Below are 17812 nucleotides of genomic sequence, written 5' to 3'. Positions count from 1 at the left end.
GTATAGCACACAGCTTAATACACAAGGGCCTGCCCTAATACAGTGGTGCCTCGCAAGACGAAAATAATCCGTTCCGTGAGTCTCTTCGTCTAGCGGTTTTTTCGTCTTGCGAAGCAACCCTATTAGCGGCTTAGCGGATTAGCGCTATTAGCGGTTTAGCGGCTTAGCAGCTAAAAGGCTATTAGCGGCTTAGTGGCTTAGAAAAAAGGGGGGCAGAAAAAATCGCAAGACTCACAAGACGTTCTCGTCTTGCGAAGCAAGCCCATAGGGAAAATCGTCTTGCGAAGCAACTCAAAAACGGAAAACCCTTTTGTCTAGCGGGTTTTTCGTCTTGCGAGGCATTCGTCTTGCGGGGCACCACTGTACACATGAGTCAAATACACAGGGTCTAGCTATTTCCCAGCTTCAAGCATTGATTAAATTCTAAGACCTATTAGACCTAGGGATTTAGAGTGTCCAGCAACCACAAACTCATAACAATATGTAACATAATATGTAAACTTAGCAAGTCTTTGCACTTCTAATATGAAGGAAACCTGAATGGGGAAGTCCCATTTAAAGATAAAGAACTATAAAAAAGGAAAACAGGGGCCTTAGCATTACCCATCAACATCAAGATCACCTAGACAGTAGACTGGCAGGGACACAGAATGTATTTCTGAGATGTTTTTCTATAATATATTATTATTTTATTATATTAGATATTAACTTTGTATACTGCCCTTCATCTGAAGATCACAGGGCAGTTCACAACATAAAAATACAAAATGAGAACATAAAATACATTAAAAAACCCAAAACAAACCAATAGCCCCCCTCAATTATAGTGTAATTATTTTTGAATTTGCAAACTAAATATAATATTTGTAAATGCAATTTTATATACAAATCTGCTTTCTGCTTTGTTCTCTCTCCATTTCCCTCTTCTTTTTTTCAGTTGACCACCTTGCATTCTGTCTGTTAACATAATTATCCAATGTACTGTCCTCCTTGAATCAATTTGACTCAAATCAATGCGACTCAAATTAGGTCTACTAGACCCAAAAAAATTAAGCAATGTGGACTAAAGCCACTTCTAGGCCCCCTCTGGGATTAGGGGCCCTGAATCCTAAACTTCAATAGGTTCATAGTAGACCCACCCCTGTGGGGACCCTAGGAAGTAAGAAGTGGCAGCCACTGAAAAAGAACAACTCAAAAAAGTATAATACTTGGGTGACAGTGGAGAATATAGTAAAATGAATGTGAAATTTGCTAAAAGGTATTTTCCATATCTGAGATGAGATTAGACAGCCCTGCTCAGGCAATATTATCTGCAGAAATTCTGAGAAACATTATCAGAGTAACCATAAGCATATCTACTCAGATAGGTGTCCATAATATTGCTGATGGGTATTAGGAGGTAAAGGATCCTGGAAGGTGAAGTCCAGTGAAAGGCGACTCTGGGGTGCGGTGCTCATCTCATTTTTCAGGCTGAGGGAGCTGGCGTTTGTCTGCAGACAGCTTTCCAGGTCATGTGGCCAGCCAGACTAAACCGCTTCTGGCGCAGCAGAACACCACGATGGAAACCAGAGCACACGGAAACACCAGTTACCTTCCCGCTGGAGCGGTACCTATTTATCTACTTGCACTGGTGTGCTTTCAAAGTGGTAGGTTGGCAGGAGCTGGGACACAGCAACGGGAGCTCACCCCGTCATGCAGTTTCGAACCGCCAACCTTCTGATCAGCAAACCCAAGAGGCTCAGTGGTTTAGACCACAGTGCCACCAGCGTCCCTTTAACCTTTACCTTGATGAGTACTAAATAATTCTAGGAGATGAGTCAAATTTATTCAGCAGATGAACATCCCCAAGAAGGTTGGGAAATTTAGGTACGCAGCAGATCAGGCTTGCCAAATTAGATATATCTATGAGGCCAATTAGCGACAGAGACTAATTTTCAGCAGATAAAATTTGGTTTTGGTTTTTTAAAACAAAAAACAAAAAAACCCCAACACTGCAGGATTTTGAGTATTCATATTTTTATTTTTTTACTTTGTTTATATCTAGCTGCATCTAATTATTAAGGCTTTTGATTCCCAATCCCCCCACCCCGCTTTCTAACTGGCATTTTAATCTTTGTAGAACTTTAATATAAAAGGAAACAATAGCAAAAAGAGAAAAAAAGTATTTGAAAAGGATTGCAACAGCAAACATTTCCCTCAGGAATCTATATCGCAGAAATGGAGAACAAAGCTGCACAAAGTGTCTTTTAATAATTCATAATTACATACATGAAAATACATCAAGTTAGTTTAGGTGCCTAATTATGTTGAGAAATTATAAGCAAGTGAAACAGGGGGCCCCAGTGAAAACTTCCTAGTTTTATGTCTACAACAGAGGCGCATGTGGGTTTGGGGGAAATTATGTTACACTCTCGGATTAATTATTCAAACCAAATGTTCTTTGAGTTGAGTTACTGTTTGTTCAAAGGGAAGAAAAAGCAGACAGACTCTTATTGTGGAAATATTTTCTTTTCTTCCAAAAAAGACACAGCAATAAACATATATCCCTGCAGCTATGCTAAACAATGTGCCTAAAGTGTTATAAATATTATATATTATAATTTGTGGCTTTAGTTGGATAAAGACCTCATCCTACAGTATTATGCAAAACCATGCTGCCAAATTGTATATACTGTAAGCCAATATTTCCATTGCCTATGATATTCATTGCAAAGAGCATTTTTTATCTACCTCCAGAAGGGATCTGTCAGATCCTGTGGAAGTGATATGATGGTAATTAAACTGGAAGTTCATTAAATGTGCATATTTATTTTGCTACATGACAAAAACCCAAAGAGTTTTGGTGTGTTGTTCCCTTTGGGCATGATGCAACTATGAAGACCTTATTTAGGAGAGTTTCAGCCCTTTTTAAAAAATCCTTTCGTGCTATGTCACAAATATCTTTAAGCTTCTGCTTTCAGTTTTTGAGACAGACATAAAACAAATATGAATGCAGTGTATTGAAGTACCCTTCCCATAGCATATTACCTAAATTTCAATGACCAGCATTGATTTGAGTAAACAATATATACTACAAAAATATTACACAGCATTTTTGAATAAAATTCTCCAGATGCAGCATGACCGTCAATGCAAATTCCCTAAGTCTGCAGTCCTACTTATTAGGACGTAAGGCCAGTTAAGGAACACTTCCCAGTAAACATACGGTATATAGAATTGTGCTGAAACTAATAATTCAAAGTCTGAGGTACTTGGGTTAAATAATGAAAAGGAGGTTAAGAAGGACAACAGTCATATGCCCCAATGTGACTTTGTGTGTGTGTGTCACAGATTAACCTCAGTGTTTGTAATATAGCCATCGGATTCCTGATCAGGATGCCTATAACCTGTAAGTAGTAAAACTGATTTGAAGTAAAAGTAAGTGTAAAGGTAAAGGTAAAGGTAAAGGGACCCCTGACCATTAGGTTCAGTCATGGCCGAATCTGGGGTTGTGGCACTCATCTCGCTTTATTGGCCGAGGGAGCCGGTGTACAGCTTCCGGGTCATGTGGCCAGCATGACTAAACCGCTTCTGGTGAACCAGAGCAGTGCACGGAAACGCCGTTTACCTTCCCGCTGGAGTGGTACCTATTTATCTACTTGCACTTTGGCATACTTTCAAACTGCTAGGTTGGCAGGAGCAGGGGCCGAGCAATGGGAGTTCACCCCGTCGCGGGGATTCGAACCGCCGACCTTCTGATCAGCAAGTCCTAGGCTCTGTGGTTTAACCCACAGCGCCACCCGCGTCCCTAAAAGTAAGTGTATTTATTATTAAATACACATTATGATTATAGGTACCCAAGGGTTGTATCCAATGATACACGAGGAGGTTTCTGCTGGTACAATGGGACTTCCATTTCTCTCCTTGCCCCATGCCACCCAGATCTGCTCTGAATGGTTCTCCAACCTGCCAGGACACTGCATGATCAGCCAGGCAGAAAAATCCAGATTTTATTTTTTAAAAAATAGAAAAATGACAGAGAACTATTGCATTGCATTGATCTGTCTGACAACCAAGACAGAGTCAATCAAAACCCGACCGGCTGAGTTGGGTTTTGACTGACTTCTGTCAGTAAACATTCCCAGTCTTAGTCTTAAACATGATCATGGCTGACAATCCTCTACTGCAGTCAGCATCAGTAATGACCAGGGGAAATGGGAGATATAGCAGTTGGAGAGTCACAGCTTCCCATTGCCCTACTGTCTTACAAGTCCTTGATCGCTGCTCACTTCCTCCACCACTGGAGCACATTTTCAAAGAATAGGTTAAATCAAGAACAGGCAAATTCGTTTCCTGCTCAACTTGAAATCTCCATAAAGTTTCACTTCAAAACTTTAAGGAAGTCTGGGATTGAGTTTGCCAAGAAAGGCAAACAGTATGCTAAGTGTTTCTTTTCCTCCCTGCCAGCAAACTAGAACTTTAATCAACATTTTTTTTCATTTTTGGAGACCTCTAGCAGACATTTATGTATCATGATGGATTAACCCAAATCAGGGAAAAAAACCCTCTTGCACTCAGCCCTGTCTGCAAAATATTTACATTATTTGTTGCTATTTTACAGTTTCTCCTAGTGCTATTTTTTCTAGAAAAAGAGGTGCCGTGAACACCGCCCTCATTCTCTTAGCATGGTGATGGCAGCCACCTGAGAGGTGTCAAAACCTAGTTCTGACTGGGGGGAAAGCTCTGGTTTCTCCCCTCCTTTCTCTCACCCAATGTTTCCATATTTGAGCATCATTTCTGGCTGTTTCCCCAATTTCTTCTTGGGAGTCACTGTGACCTCAACAGTGCAAGTAGTAATTGAATCCTTCAGCTACATAACATAGCAATTATCCATATTAGATCATTAACTTCTAGAATCCTACTTGTTAATAATGCCCAGAAGAAGGAGTCACTCAATCCACTTTTGCTCTATGCAACAGAATGGAGACTCTTCCATAAATTCTTGATGCGGAGAGGAAATCAGTAGAATGCTCTTCCCACTCCTGTTATAATAAGTTATTGGCAAATGGGCTGGTTTTATGAACTCTGGCTCCTTGCAAAGGCCACCTGGGTCCACAGGGGCAGTAAAGTTTTCAGTACTGAGGCTGTTGTACTGCAACTGCTGCCCTCTCAATAGCCAATTAACTATGCACTTTTCCCAGGCTTTGATTCTTCCTCATCTGCTGGGTAATAGCAAGCCTACACATTTCCCTTTCTCGATTGCTTATGGTGTAAGCCAAACATCGTTGACGTTTTAGGGCCAGTGGGCACATTTGGAATTTTGAGGAAGTGCCGTAGGCACCAGTCACAAAATGGCTGCTGTGGGAATGTGACCTAACAAGAAAATGGCGGGCCTAGCTAAAGTAGCAGAATGAGCACTCACACTTTACATTATGGGTGCCTTTTGCAGGATCGCGCATGGTGCTACAGTTCCCAGGAAGCTTACTGGCAAAGAGGGGCTGGCTTGCCTCTCAGTGTTAATTTTTGGAGGTTCACGCCCAGCCTCAGTAATCAAGTGTCTTGCTGGGAGGTGGGGCCAGCCCCATTTATAAATAGGGGGTGGAGCCGACAATAACCAGGCAGTTGGCTCTGGAGATTCACCCTCCCTCCCCTCCCTTTGTTTAATGTTTTCTTGTTTGCAGGTGAACTTTTTCTTCCTGTTTAGCGGGCGCTGCTACAGTCTTTGACTGGTTGCTGTTGAAGGACTGGGGAGAAATTTCCCTGCATTGGCAGGTTTTGTCTTCCCCATAGCAATTCGTCACAACTCTGGCAGTTTAAGGCCTTAGGCAGAATCCTTTAGTATTTTCTTCTCTATATGGGGGCATGGGCGTGAAGTGGTGACTCACCCCCCTGCGGTGGCGATTCCAGGGTCCCCTCTTAAAGGGGTTATATATATGGGTGTGACTGGCCATACACTGAAAGGTCATCAGTGAACTACCCTGCGTTAGGGGATATGGGCTGGGCTGCCTGCTACACTTACGTCTCGCAGAGCACCCCAATATCCCATTTACCCTGAGGAGCCCCAGTTCTCCCCGGCTGCGGGGCTGGGAGGGATACATGCCCAAGGCCTAAGCCAAGGTCTTCCTTCATTTGGAAGTTTAATAAAGTTGTGGCCTAATTTTAATTCCATATAACGACATCAGAGTCTTTCTTATGATCCCTGAGGGCTGGGGCTGTCGCCGCCTGGTCACGTAAAAAGAGACAGAAACACAAAATGATGTGAACATGTGTCTCTCGGATGCCCTATAAATGAGGGAAATGCACCTACATCAGCCATCAATGCGCTCACTCACAGAGAGAAGCTCTTTTCACTTTTCCTCTGTTCAGAGGAATACGTAATACCAGTGCTTTTTTTCCTGGGAGGACTCAGGGGTATGCATAACCCTAAACATTTTCTGAATCTAAGTTTGGCTTCATTGAGGGTTGGTATTTCAATATGAGTAAGAAAATGACCCCTAAACATTTATTTTTAAAGAAAAATGCACTGCATAATACAGTAGTGATTCATAATACAAAATCGTGGCAAAAATATTAACTGTGGGAAATGTATCATGCAGATTGCTGTGTGGTAAATGTATGTTCACAGATGAGACGGTGGGCTTTCAGAGCTATAATCCAATGACATGGAGGTATTTAAGGGAACATGTTCAATGTAGGAGAAGCTTAACCAGTGCAAAGAACCTGAGCAAACATTCTCTTGTGTGCCGTGGATTTTTGAGGAGATGCTTATTTCATGGGTGCCATAGAAGACACTGGTGGGTCTGGGTTCCACCTTTTTATTCTAACCAAATTTCTATACTACCCTTCATCTGAAGATCATAGGGTCGTTTACAATATGGTCCTGGTGTCTTGCTGCATATCTCAGCATTTGTGTTTTATGGCATAATTTTTCATGCCAGTACGACTGAATTTGAATTTCACTTTAGTTTTGCACCTTGTGGATTCAGCAATATATACAAACTTTCAGGCTGTATTCATTTCTGCATCATTATCTGATTGTCTCAGGAGTGAGGGAAGCCCTAAAGACCATCTGGAAGTATGTCTTTGTTTTGTACAAGGCGTGTTCTCATTCACAGAGAGCACGTGTTGCGGTGGGGTCTGGCAGGCCACCCCTCTGTTGCTGGGCGGGTTAGTTTGGATGACCATCCGCAGTGATTGGGCGGTTGGGTTACTGGGCAAATTTTGGTGTTGCCATTTAGGGGGTTGGACCAAAGGTTATAAAATGAAGTCACACAGCTCTGACTGGGCTCTTTTGCTGTGTGCATCGGATCACCCGCCCACCCTCCTTGATTTAAGGATCTTGGTTGACCTTGCTATGCCTGTCATGGGGTCGCCTGCTTTTGGGGCAGGGGCCTGGTAGAAATTTTGTCGAATTGGCTGATTGGCTGGTGCCATTTGGTTTTTGCCTACTGCATAGCAAATCGTCACAACTTGTAAGGTTGCAGTTAGGCATTGGTTAAAAAAATTGGTTGGTGGAGGGGTAAGGATTGGTGGTACCTGCCCCTCCAATACTGCTGTGGAAAGGGAATTCCGTTAAAGGAATCCAGGGGCTTGCCATTCTTTCGTCCGTACCCCTGGAGGGGGCTTAGGGCCGTGCAAGCCCCTGGGAGCATGCGGGGGGGGGATGAGGGTTTGGTGCCCGGCTCCATGCTCTCCCCAATATTGTTTTCCCTTACAGGCTTTCGCTGGAATCCGGAAGTCAGTTCTGTCCCTGGGCGTGGGGACAGATAGTCATAACCAATGCCTAAGCAACCACTCACATTTATGTATTTTAATAATGTTGTGACCAAAATTATGCCAAAAACCTTAAACAAAAATTATGTGTGAAGTGTGAATTATTTGGGGGTGGCTTGGAGGACCTCAACACGCAATACCATTCTAAAGTTTTGCCCCGAAATCTCCAGGCAGTTTGTAACAAATAAATAGTTCTTAGTTAAGCCCTGGAGTGTCTCAAATCATTTCTGCTGCTCTCGCAATACAATATAAAGTATGTTGGTCATCAATAATATATTTAGTTTACAATGGTTTTGCTTTTCTTATTCAGCTCCTCCAAGGACAACTGTGCAGAGAGTACTAACCTGATACAGACACTTACAATAAAAGGATTTAAACATTAAGGATTTAAAACATCATGGCCCTATGCATACCTTCCTGTGATTAAGTCCCAGTGAATGGAGTAGGACATGTTCAGAGTAAACATGGGCAGAATTGTGCTGTAAAACAAACAAACAAGCAAGCAAACAGAAAACAAAGCCAACCAAAGAATTACAGAGCTGGACTGAGCAATTTGTTAACTTCCTGGCTGAGGGATGTTGTTTTATTCTGTTTTAAAACTGTGGTTTCACCAATGCAGTGAATTTGACGCAATTCAAACCAGGTGTGCACCAGATGCCTGCTGTCCAAACTGGGTGGGTGTTTGATAAAGAGAGAGCTTCTCAGTAACTCTATTATGTGCTATGTAGAAGAAAAGCTAGCAGGTGTTTTTTTTTGGGGGGGGGGGAATGAACCGATACCCATTGAGGTGTCATAAGAAACATGAGTTTAATGGAGTTTCCAATCAATGTAAATGACTTCTACTAAACTTATTCAATATAGGTGCTACAGTGCATTGCAAAGTTCTGAAGGCTAACAGCATCATGCAGAAATATGTACATGACCATGCTTTTCATGTGTTTCTCTTGAGCTTCCAGAATATATGGTGTGACTTATGGTGAGCTGTTGTGTTCTTATGGATATCTCAAGATCCTGCCTGACCAGGAAGCTGGTGTTCTCTTTCCTTTCTCTCTCTCTCTCTCTCTCTGTATTCTTATTCCAATGAGTAAGAAATCATTGGAATAAGAATTTGTGTGTGTGTGTGTGTGTGTGTGTGTAATGAAATGTTCATATATATACAAAGAAATAAGCAACATGATGGAAATACAGTTCAATACCTAAAAGCACAACCAGGTGAATTCAGCTGAAAACATAACAAGTTGTGATCAACATTTGGAATCTCCATGACCAAACATCTTCTGCCTAATAGACATTAATGTGCATCAGTGATCACATCTCAAATTTACTACAGTGACAAAACTCACGTTGTTTGGGGCAATAGCTCTGGGCTAGAATACGTGTCTCTGTGTCTCTGTGTAGCTACAAAATACATGCCATGACATTGTGAAGGGTTGTTGTTCGTTGCTTTTTACCTTATTAAAGAAAACAGAGAGGACAGCCCCAAACAAAGCATGACAACACAATGTTGTCTGAATGTCTTTCATATAGTGGTAACCATGGGGCCTCTGAGGATTGTTGCGATGAAATTCCCCATCACCGCTGCAGAATAAACCATTTGACAGACTATTTGCAGAGAAGCTAATGACAAAGGGCTCTTTGTTTTTCTAAAAGTCAAGTCATTTCACAGAACGAGGAATCAGAGGAACATACGCCCCCTTGACAACGCAGTGTGGCGGATCAAAGACTATATTGATAGGTACTATTCCTAGGGGAACCCAGAACACCTGCAGCTCCAGATGCCCTGCAGCTTTATGAAGCCACGGATTATGATAGGCTCAGCCAGTCAATAATATATTTAAGAGTTTCAGTTTATGTGGTCTGCCATGACCTGATTTCTGCATATCAACCCCCAGGTTTATTGAGCTATACACACAACTTTCTTTCTTTTTTGAATTATATTGACTTTGCATTCCATCTACTGAACCTTTTTGTGTGTGCTTTTAAGAGACTGTTTCTTGCCTTGGATGGCCTTTTAAGCCTTACTTCTGTGAAAATAGCAGTTCCTGAGAGGACATAAATGCTTTACAGAAGGAGTACACACTGTACCTTCTTACTTACTTTTGGCGTCAGTTTTGTACATAGATGGCTTGGCATCTGGAGCCCATTTCTGGTGAGTTTCAGAAGTCTGATCAAACACATAGTCTGCCTTACCCTACCATAGTTGAGCTGTGAAGGAGCTGTGCCAGAACAGACTCCAGTCCCAAGTTGTCTACTCATAAGCTTCTCTAACCTGGTAGCATCCAGATGTTTGGGAATACAACTCCCACCATCCCATGCTAATTATGGGAGTTGACACCTGGTTTGGGGAAACCAGTGGCTCTCTGGAGTCTCAGACAGAAGTCTCTCCCTTCACCTGCTATCTATGCTAGTATATTTAAATAGGCAATGGCAGGGATTGAGCTGGGAACCCTCTGCCCATTGTGTTCTACCACTGAAATACAGTCCTCCTTCAAAGGTCAGTTTTGAGTAAAGGAAGCAAAGAAATCACAGTGTGTTGGTAAAGGCTTACAGGGTTCTCAGTAAGAATTGTGAAGTGTTTTAATAATAGTCAATTTAGAGCTAGTTATTTGGCTGGAACTACAAGTGCTCCTGACGAATAGGGAAATGCTGTCTGAAATGCAGGCAATGTGATCTTGTTGTTCCTTCGCTTTAGGTGAACTGCTGTTGCATTTGATCGTTAGGTCCTACATTTTGTTCTCAGGATCTTTTGCTCATAAGGACTCACATTTCATTCTGACCTTCCCCACCCTACCAAAAAATAATTACCGGTCAGTTCCATTCAGAGAGATGACCACATAAAGGGACTGAGCAAATTGATCCTTAACCCTGTTGAAACCATGAGTTAGTCACGACTGTAACTCAGGTATGTCTTATCTGAGTATATTAATCCACAAAGATCACACTCTGCCCTTAATTTTTTATTTTTGGGGATCTGTGGCCATTGCCCCAAGTCAACATGGCCAGTGATCCAGGCTAATGGGACTTGTAATCACAAAATATCATGAAGGCCACAGATTCTCTACCCCTTAGGGCAGCCTCACACAAACTGTAGCAGCTGAAAGCATTTCTATTACTTTTCCCTGTCCAGAAAAGCTCCATCTGCTCAATTTATTCACAGGAGGCTGTCAATGAAGACGCAGGAGCAGGGCCAAGGGGCAAGGAAAATCAACTAGCAAGAAATTGGTAGAAAAGGCTGTTTGGCTGAATTTGCACCTGAATTAGCAACTGATCTGGAATTTGGAAACAGTGGGATGTGTTTTGTGTATGAATCATACCTAGAAAACCCACACAAAAGAAATTGTTGCTAACCTGAAGGCCATTCAGAGCTCATGAAGCCTGCAACGAAATGGTAAAGCTGTCCTGATTGCAATATATAGAACGTTTTTTGGTTCCATGTGGCAGCACTGAAAATCAAATTAGTGCCTTCACTGGAGGTTTCAGTATAAGTGGTTCTTTGTTAACTCTGTGTGCAGAGAGGGAAAAATTGATTTCAAGCTCATGGGAGAAAACATTCTCCTAGTGTTTGCAACTTACACAATTCCTGCAATTTCATCAATTTAGCCCTTTGCTGCAATATTTTAACTAAGGAAGTGTGCTGATTTAGTCTCCCTGGTAGGCAGTTCAACAGCATGACAGTCCTTACTGTGACAAAAAACTTCTCTGCCCTCTCAACATCGTCCATGTAGAGGAGCCTAGGTTTCTTCTATTGTAGAATGTGGAGTTTTGTTTTCACCTAAAAATGTGCAGAATCTTTAGGCCATTTTGATCGCTATTAAGTGTGAGCCCTATGTAGGTTTGTGCAAAAACTACCCATGAGCAGGCAGAGTGAGGAAGAGTGCATAAAGTTTCTGCTGGTGACAATGAAAAAGAAAAAGGCAGAAAAGGGAGAAATCCCTGGATGCCAAGATCCAGGTTTAGGGTGAAGACTGGTGATAGAACCCCAGCCGAGATTTAAAATCACAAAATATGCAGCAAAGTAAAGCGTAGAAATATAGGCTGATAGACCTTTAAAAAGTGTCCTTCTAAGTTCCTTCCAAAGTTCCTCTCTTCCCCAGCATAGAAAAAGATCACACTTGTGGTAAGTTAAAAATTGGTTTACTTATAAATACTTCAAAGGTCATGTGGAAGAGTCTATCCAGAAGTCCAGATAGGGGGCAGATGGACTAAAGAACTTTCAAATGGTGGCTGGGGGGGGGGGGGTGTCACCTTGGTTGACCTGCATCTTGAGGTGGTCCTTAACCCAGTCACAACCCTCTTCAATGTCAGCCAACAGTCAGGCAGCTCACTCAGGATACATTAAAGGTAAAGGGACCCCTGACCATTAGATCCAGTCGTGACCAACTCTTGGGTTGCGGCGCTCATCTCGCTTTATTGGCCAAGGGAGCCGGCGTACAGCTTCCAGGTCATGTGGCCAGCATGACTAAGCTGCTTCTGGCAAACCAGAATTTTACCTATTTATCTACTTGCACTTTGACATGCTTTTGAACTGCTAGGTTGGCAGGAGCTGGGACCGAGCAACGGGAGCTCACCCTGTTGCGGGGATTCGAACCGCCGACCTTCTGATCGGCAAGTCCTAGGCTCTGTGTGTTAACCCACAGCGCCACCTGCCTCTGTAATCAGTAAAGTTGTGTCCATTTTTTTATTCCAGAACATTGTTTTGTCTGTTTATTTTTAGGTATTGCCACCTCTTCCTGGTTCGCAGGGGCTCACTGTACATAGGCATGCAGTTGTCCTTCCTGCTGTTGACAAAGGTGGATCTGGGAAGGAATATTACTACCACAACTGGCCGAGTTCTTTGAAGTTTTTGTCTTCCTCATAGCAATGCTGGTTTGTAGCTATTACTTAAGAATTGTCAGAACCTTGTGGCAGAGAAGGGAACTGGGCAGACTCTATAGCCTACAATGGGATCCTCATTAGGTGTCCTGGAGGTGATACATTAAGGCCTGGATCCTAGCTTCTCCATTGGAGAGTAGTAGGGCGTGTGTGTCAAGGAATGTTCTGCGTTAGTATCATTCTTTGGCAAGCATATGATGAACCAGTCCCTATTTCAGCCCTGTTCAGGGAAGTTTTTAATGTGTGACATTTTAGTGTATTCTTGGTCTCTGTGGAAACTGCCCAGAGTGGCTGGGGAAACCCAGCCAGATGGGTGGGGTACAAATAATAAATTATTATTATTATTATTATTATTATTATTATTATTATTATTACTTACAAATAGATCTGAATATTCTCTGTAACCTACCCCCTGCCAATCTTTGCATTGTAGTCCAATCCTGGTATTATTATTTTTGTCATTTTATATATCACATAAGCTGTCATATGTGATGGATAGAAGCAGTTGACAACCGTACGCCTCACAGACTTCCAAAGAAACCCAGATTATTTTGTGTGAATGATGTAACAGTCCACTGACTTTCCTTGTTAATCTAGGATGACAACATAGTCTTCCACTAGTTGTTAGCTCAAAGCCCTCCTAGGAAGAGTTGTTCCTTTGAGCTCTGTGAATTGTGTGTGTGTGTGCAGACACACACAACACATGCTAAGACACCAGTTCTGTTTGTCACATAGTTTGCTGTCAAGCTGTAGGTTTAAGAATTTATCAGAGACTAACATGCTTCATCCCAGTGTCTTTTATCAACTCAAAGTGCTACAGTGGTACCTCGGCTTGCATACGCTTCAGGTTACATGCGCTTCAGGTTACAGACTCCGCTAACCCAGAAATAGTGCTTCAGGTTAATAACTTTGCTTCAGGATGAGAACAGAAATCATGCTCTGGCGGTGCGGCGGCAGCAGGAGGCCCCATTAGCTAAAGTGGTGCTTCAGGTTAAGAACAGTTTCAGGTTAAGAACGGATCTCTGGAACGAATTAAGTACTTAACCCGAGGTACCACTGTATTTTGTAAGCAGTTTGGGTTGGGGGAGCAGGGATTTGATCTGCATTGTCTCCCAGTATGTTTCCAATCACAATTCAAAGTGTTGGTGCTGACCTTTAAAGACCTAAACGGCCTTGGCCCAGTATAACTGAAGGAGCATCTCCACACCCATTGCTCAGCCCAGACACTGAGGCAGTGGCTTAGCGTGGGGGTGCAGGGGGGGCCGGCCGCACCGGGCGTAACATCTGGGGGTTAGGGTTAGGGGGCGCAAATCCACGGGTTAGGGGGCGCAAATTACTTGCCTTGCCCCGGGTGCTGACAACCCACGCTACGCCACTGCACTGAGGTCCTCCTCCGAGGGTCTTCTGCTGGCTCCCTCACTGCAAGAAGTGAAGCTACAGGAAACCAATACGAGGGCCTTCTCAGTAGCGGTTCCCGCCCTGTGGAATGCCCTGCCATCAGATGCCAAGGAGTTGTGTAACTATATAACCTTTAGAAGACATCTGAAGGCAGCCCTGTATAGGGAATTTCACTTCGCAGTTCTCCTGTCAAGTAATAGGTACTAAGGTGCATATAATATTGTACAGTGTGCATAAAAATGTATATATTGATGAAAACACCATGCAAAACATGTCTCACATATGGGGAAATTGCTTTCGAAAAAATGTGTGTATTAGGCAAAACTGCATACCCAAAAATGTGTTCGTTAGGAGAAATTTGCACTAAAACATTGATGAATTATCCTGAGGATTTGTTTCTTTAAAAAACCATGCAAACTACTGCATAACTATGAAGAACTCAATTTAAAAATTGGAAACGGGGAATCAAAAATGACGGATCTGTCAATCCCTACCTAGTAAGCAGCAGTTGCAAAATCTCTGAGATTTGTTTGTGTCCTGAAGCTATAGTCTGTCTCTTACACAAATATAGACTCCCTTCAAGGTTGCATATGCACCAGCTGTTTCCCCTCCAGGGTATGTACTGCTCTGGCAATGTACATGTCATCCTAGGAGTGTCATTAGATATGCACTTGTGGCTTTTCAACACTGAGTATGTGAGTCCCTCATTACATTACATTACATGAATACATTTTCCTCACAGTGTTCTTGTAATACCTATACACCACGGGAGAAACATTACCTTTAACAAGCTTTCCTGTGGAATCAGTAGACCGGAGGGACTATTTGTGAGAAAATTCAGTCCCCTCCTGCACTTCATGTGACAGGCCACCAGAAGCCAAGTCAATTTTGCACATAGACTCCTGCTTAACCTAGTTGTCAGATACTGTCAAATGTAGATTGGCACTGCATGTTACCTATCAGCTACTGTCAAATATTGCTTCAGGTTTATCAGATGCTGGCGCCTGGATGATTTCTTGTTTCTCTTCAGCAAAATGTTCCATTCTGTTGCACTCAATTGCCCACACTGTCACCTGTCCTCACTTGCCCTCTGGGGTGTCACCAAACTGCAATCTGATTGGCTACATAGCACGATGATGACAACTCAGTTAGGAAATGGGGTAACCAGTGTCCAGGGCAGCTGTTTACCAGCTCCATCTGGTATGCAGGCTGAGACCCTATCTGCCCATGGACTGCCTCGCTAGAGTGGTGATTGCCCTGGTTTTCTCCTGATTGGACTACTGCAATGCTCTCTACGTGGGGCTACCTTTGAAGGTGACCTGGAAACTACAACTAATCCAGAATGCGGCAGCTAGACTGGTGACTGGGAGTGGCTGCAGAGACCACATAACACCGGTCCTGAAAGACCTACATTGGCTCCCAGTATGTTTCCAAGCACAATTCAGAGTGTTGGTGCTGACATTTAAAGCCCTAAACGGCCTCAGTCCAGTATATCTGAAGGAGCGTCTCCACCCCATCGTTCTACCCTGACACTGAGGTCCAGGGCCGAGGGCCTTCTGGCAGTTCCCTCACTGTGAGAAGCCAAGTTACAGGGAAGGCAGAGGGCCTTCTCGGTAGTGGCACCCACCCTGTGGAACGCCCTGCCACCAGATGTCAAAGAGAACAACTACCAGGCTTTCAGAAGACATCTGAAGGCAGCCCTATTTAGGGAAGCTTTTAATGTTTGATGTATTACGGTATTATAATATTTTGTTGGAAGCCACCCAGAGTGGCTGGGGAAGCCCAGCCAGATGGACGGGGTATAAATAACAAATTATTATTATTATTATTATTATTATTATTATTATTATTATTAGGCTAATCCAGGAATGTGAAGAAAGCAGGCATGATGGCTACAAACTATTCAAATGGTCGTATAATTTTTGATTCGGAAATTATTGCCATCCCACTACATTCTTCTAGAATGCATCCTTTGAGTTTGTATCAAGAAAATGATGTCCTTAAACTGACATGTCACTGAACTCAGAAAGGAGTTGCCCTAAAATTAAGTTATGGTCTGTAGGATACACCGTACTCTATGTATCTCTGTGTAAAACAGGAAAGGAGTTATTTAAGGCAATCATCAAAAACAAAGGACGACTGAAAAGGTGACTCTCAACACTCTGAGTGCAAGCGTAGCCTCTTTTCAGGAAGCCAACCCTGCAATATCATCCAGCTTTTTCTTTTGACACTTCTATAGATTTCATCCCAACAGGTTCTCTTTGAGAAAGGTTACCTTGCTGTAAAACAAAAATCTAAACACGAAGGACTATGTTGGAAGAAAGAAATGGTTCTGTTCACACGCACTGAAATAGTCTTTGAAACACTTGAGCTAACTGTCACCAGTCAGTTGCTAGGGAGTCATATCAGGACTTAGGTTTCAAATGTAGCTTGGGGTGGATGCATGCAACAACAACATCAAAATGGCTGCATTTCCCACGGAAAAGCAACTTCAAGGAGGTTGTGTAGAATAGAGAATAGACAAGGGGCAGGGATGCTTTCCCCCAAATCCTTTTTCCCTCTGATGAGTTTCAAACAGATATATTGCTAAACACATTGGAAAACACATTTGAAAGCTAAACACATCCTGCAGGCAATGGGCTGGCTTAGGACAGGCATTTTGAAATAGAGAAGTGATGGGTACATAAAAGGTACACTCACCTTTTTACCTGTCCTAAGCTACTCCACCAACTGGTCCCTTAGATAGCCTGTTGTTTTCCTGGAACCCAACACCATGATTATTCTACTGGTTCCACAAATGCTTGGGCCCAGCATTCTTAAAGACTGTTCCAGCATTGTAGAGGTAAAGGGACCCCTGACCATTAGGTCCAGTCGTGACCGACTCTGGGGTTGCGGCGCTCATCTCGCTTTATTAGCCGAGGAAGCCGGCGTACAGCTTCCGGGTCATGTGGCCAGCATGACTAAGCCGCTTCTGGCGAACCAGAGCAGCACACGGAAACACTGTTTACCTTCCCGCCAGAGTAGTACCTATTTATCTACTTGCACTTTGACGTGCTTTTGAACTGCTAGGTTGGCAGGAGCAGGGACCGAGCAACAGGAGCTCACCCTGTCGCGGGGATTCGAACCACCGACCTTCTGATCGGCAAGCCCTAGACCAAAACAGCTTCACTGAAGCTATGTATCACCTCTAGTCTCGATGTCCAACACACTGCAGCATGTTGCACCTGGGACTGGCTCCTCAGAAAACTTCAGCTGGTTCAAAACAGAACCCCTAGTTGTTAAATCGTGTTCTCCTTGAAAATGAGAGCACGTGTTGCGGTTGGGGAAAATATAAGCCACCCTGTCGTTGCTGGGCAGATTTGGGAAACCAAGCCCGTAAGGGGTTAATTGGGTTACTGGGGAGTTTTGGATGTTGCAAATCTTGGAGGAGGGAGCCGAGGCTATATATGCAGGACGCCTAACGCTAGAGTGTCCTCTCAGCTTCTGCAACGGATCACCCGCCCACCCTCCCTTTAATGAAGGGGGGGGGTTTCTGCTGGCTCGCTTGACCTTGCTATGCCTGTCTAGGGGTCGTCCGCCTTGGCGTGGGGGCCTGGTAGGAATTTACCATCTGGCGGATTGGCTGGTGCCATTTGGGTTTCGCCTACTGCGTAGCAAATCGTCACAACTTGTAAGGTTGGCGGTTAGGCATTGGTTAAAATTGGTGGATGGAGGGGTAAGTGCCTACCCCTCCAATGGTGGTGTGGAAAGGGAATTCCGTTAAAGGAATCCAGGGGCTTACCATCCTTTC

Source organism: Podarcis muralis, chromosome 4, assembly GCF_964188315.1.
Source record: "Podarcis muralis chromosome 4, rPodMur119.hap1.1, whole genome shotgun sequence".
Taxonomy (NCBI): domain Eukaryota; kingdom Metazoa; phylum Chordata; class Lepidosauria; order Squamata; family Lacertidae; genus Podarcis; species Podarcis muralis.
This window is presented reverse-complemented; position numbering follows the sequence as displayed.